The sequence below is a fragment of the Myotis davidii genome, unplaced genomic scaffold (assembly GCF_000327345.1).
Source record: "Myotis davidii unplaced genomic scaffold, ASM32734v1 scaffold478, whole genome shotgun sequence".
In the NCBI taxonomy this organism is placed as follows: domain Eukaryota; kingdom Metazoa; phylum Chordata; class Mammalia; order Chiroptera; family Vespertilionidae; genus Myotis; species Myotis davidii.
This window is the reverse complement of record NW_006289570.1, coordinates 4,808,671-4,812,947: the sequence shown is the minus strand read 5'-3', so window position 1 is coordinate 4,812,947 and position 4,277 is coordinate 4,808,671.

The following is a 4,277-nucleotide window of genomic DNA, read 5'->3' as shown; positions in this document are numbered from 1 at the left end:
CTACCCTCTCTGCCCCCCGCCCCACCCCCAAGAGTCTGCTTCTGAGTAATCCAGGTCCCCTGGAACCAGTCCTCAGGCTCAGTTCTGGGGGTGGGGACAAGGACATCAATGCCATTTGGAAGCCAGGCAAATGTCATGCAAATGAGTGTGCGGAGGGCTCCTGGACCCTCGCTGGGCAGCCCGGGATTTCCCCTCCCTGAGCTTCTGGTCTTGACTTACTTGGGAAAGTCACTTAGATTCCTGGTTTGTGTAAGGAGATAAAAACAGCTGATACCTCCCGAGGTGGCTGTGAAACTTCAACGAGATAGTACACACGGAGCGTTTAGTACAGAGCCTGGTACAAGTAAATTCTGGGGTTCTCATCATCAGTAGCATCGCCAACCTGCCCATTTGGTGGATGCGGAAACTGAGGCCCAGTGTAGTTGTATCCCCGGGGGGAAGGGGGAGGGGACTCTGAGACCCAGACATGGCTTTACCAGGGGAAGAAGGTGGGGGGCGGATCCCAGCTGAGAAGGGAGTGGGGTAGGAGCTATATTTGAGCTGCTGGTGTGATGACTAAGGAGGTTGATAACAGGCTCTGGGGCTCAGGGCGGCAGGATGGGGGCAGCTGCCAGGGAGAACCGCCCCCCTGCTGCACAGAGCTGGCTCCCTCCCTCCCCGCACTCCAGGGGATGGGGCGCACACTGAGGCACAGGGTACAGCGTGTCCGGCCCCCTTCCGGAAACTCTTAGTGCTGACCTTCAGGCTGTTTGGGTTGGGGATAGGGAAGGAGAGCGCTGGTGCTTGGTTACTCTCCATAGTAACCCTGGAAGGTTGGAAATACGATCCCATTTGACAGAGGAGGAAACTGAGGCCTAGGGACCACACAGCCGGTAGGGGACAGAGCATGGGGTTCCCAGGGAGATAGCGGATAATTTTCCCCCACAGAGATGAGCACTGAACCCCTTCTTTGAAGGTGAGTCCACGTTGCCAAATTGAAAAGAGAAGTGCCCTGGCGAACAGAGGGAGCAGCAGGTGCAAAGATATGGCTTGTGGAAGGTTCTGTCTGTGAAAGGATGCAAAATTTGGACATACGCCAGCATGGCCCTTCGGCTCAGAGTAAGTACACCGTAAACAGGTGTATACACCTTCCTCTTTCCTCCTCTTCCCCTAGCTGCCTCCCAGGGCTCCTGTGAGTGGTAAGGTCCTTCCTTTTATGTCCTGGTCACCCTGACCCAGGCCACACAGTGAGGGAGGCCACACCATGGCCACTGAGAAACAGCTAGAGAGGTAGAGGATGCTGCATGCACCGGGGGAGGTGGAGAAGGGGAGCCTTCCTTCATTAGGGAGAGCTGCCCAGAGGAGGAAGTACACTGGGCATCAATCAGGAACTCAAGACTTCACGCCAGGGTTCCTTACTGGTGCCAAGTGCCACATGTTATGTCACTGTCCCTATGCCCTGGGGCAGGTGACATCTCTACCTCCCATTGAGCCTCTCAGGAAATGGGCTCAAGGAGGAGGAGTGACTTTCCCAAGGTCACACAGCAGGGGCCGCGCTCAGGCATCCCTCCTCCCTCTCTGCCTCTCCCCCTCCTCCTAGGCAGCCTGGCACCCGCTGTCAGCTGCTCTGAAGTGAGTGGCTATTTTTATTCTGGTGCGAGGGGATCGCAGGCAGCAGAGCCATGTAGGTTAGAAGGCTCTAGGACACCCGGCTTTCGCAGGCAAGGAGAGGCTCGTTGCAGGGACGTAAGCTTGCCTAGAAGTCGGGGGGCTCTTCTTCCTTGCAGGCCCACCTGCCCTGGGCTCCCATATCTTCAGAAACTTTTTTTTTCCTTGAGCTCAGAACAGAGCATCAAGCCGGATTGAACCCTCACCCTGATCCCAGATCCAACTTGAGCCCCAATCTTGGTGTTAACTGAGCCCTGATCCCGTAGACTGAGCCTCTCTATCCCAGCTTTAGACTAAGCTCTGCCCGTGGCCTTAGCTTGAGCCCTGACTCTAGTCACACAAGGAGCCTGATCCAGTCCTTACTAAGTCTGATCCCAACTTGAGACCTCGATTCTGGATCCAGATGGAGCCCTGATCCTGGCCCAAGACTGAGTCATAGTCACAAACTGAATTCTAACCCTAGTCTACACTAACCCTTGACATTACACTGAGCCCTAACCCCAAGTTTAGACTGAACTTCCAAGTTTAGTCGTGAACTAAACCCTGGAACTGGTGGGAGACTGAGTCCTGATCCTGTTTACAAACTGAGCCCTGAGCCTAATCAATGGACTGAATCCTGACCAATAAACTGAGCCCTGACCCGGGGTCACACAGCTCTGGCCTCACACTGACCCGTAACCTCAGCCTGTGCATTGAACCTGGCCCAAAGCTGAGCCCTGAGTGTAGTCACAGACTGAGCCTTGATCCTGGAGGGTGAGGCCCAAGCCTAATCATCACTGGCTGAGCCCTGACTCCTGCTCCAGATTCAGTTCTAACCCTGACCCCAGGCTAAGGGCTGAGCCTGATCCGGTCTGGGCCTGACCTCATCACAGGCTAAACTCTAAGCCCAGCTCCCTCCGAGGAAGTCTGCTGGCCTAGATTACAAACTGCCACATAAGGGAATGGATTACCAGCAGTGATTGTTCTGGGAGATGGTGGACCTCCCATGGCTGCCGCTGCCAGAATGTTCCCGGTACTGTTGTGGCCAGTGTCTCTCTCACTGGTTCCACTGGCTGGCTAGTCAACCCTCGGCAGCCCAGGCTGTGGCCCCTGCAGTCCACGGCATCCAGGTTAATGCAATGAGAGTGGTTTGATGGCATCTCGCCAGTGACCGACGTGGCCCAAAGGGCATTGAGGCTTGGTTCTGTCAGCAGAAAACCACAGGCTCCATGAGGCCTCTGGCTTCAGCCACTCTGAGATGTGTGTGTGTGTGTGTTGTGTGTGTGTGCGGGTGTGTGTGTGGGGGGGGGGAGGCGGGGAGGGGCGTGTAGAGGGAGCCCATTATTTTTTCTTTTTTAAAAAAATGATCGTTGAAGTCTTTATTTCGCTAAATATTTTTATTGATTTCAAAGAGGAAGGGAGAGGGAGAGAGAGAGAGAGAGAAACATCAATGATGAGAGGGGATCATTGATTGGCTGCCTCCTGCATGCCCCCTACTGGGGATTGAGACGGCAACCTGGGCATATGCGTGGACAGAGAATCCGTTACCTCCTGGTTTGTAAGTCGAAGCTCAACCACTAAGCCACGCCAGTTGGGCACATTGTTGTTGTTTTTTAATATATATTTTTATTGATTTCAGAGAGGAAGGGGGGGAGAGAGAGAGAGAGAGACATCAATGCGAGAAAAAAAAAAATCGATCAGTTGCTTCCTGTATGTACCCCAACTGGGGATCGAACCAGCAACTTAGGTATGTGCCCTGACCAGGAATCCAACCCACAACCTTTTGGTGTACGAGAGGATGCTCTGAACCGCCTGGCCAGGGCAAAAATGTTATAGTTTTAATTTATTTTAAAATCAGAAGAAAAAAATGAATATGTAATAATGAATCCAGCCTGGATTATATTCTTTTTTATCAAAGCAGTTGTAAAATCCAGTGTTTAATATGATTTCTTAGTGGAGAAAGGGGCCCAGAAAGGCAAAAAAATGCCCAGGGGGTCCATGAAAATCCTAAAGCAGCCTTGGTTTGATGCTGAGAAGAATTCTGAGTCCCAGTCTCCATCCAGTGGGAAAGAACGGTGATCAATTTGCTGTGTCTGTCTTAGGCGAGAAGAGGGGAGGTGGTATTTGGATCCAGTCCTCTTTGGCTTGGTGAGATGAGCCCAGAGGCATTTCAGGTTCAAATCCCAGACCCACAACTTAATCATGCTTGACCTTTTCTGAGACTGTTTCCTAACCTGCAAAAGGAAGTAGTTCATGGGCCTTTTATGAGGTAAGGAATGGAATAATGAAAACTAGCACGGTGCCAGGGACTGTTCCAAAACCCTTCTACCCTCGCAGCTCCTACAGAGCACGTCATGTTCCTATCGCCACAATGTGTGCTTTAGGAATTGAAACCCTAATTGAAATTTAAAAACAAACACCATAAGCCAGGACTCCCCAGGCTCCAGTTTCCTCTTGAAATCCGTGTCTGCCTAGAAACTCCCCTGTCGGTCCGCATCCCGCCCGCGCCCCCTGCAGGCGAGAGGCGGTGCTGTCTGGCTGCTTCCTGCCCGAGCGTCCAGGCCCTCGGGGGGCAGAGGGAGGGTGGCCACTCTCAGGACAAGGAAAGTAAAAGCCCGAGGGCCCGTGAGGACCTGGAACCCCACTGGGAG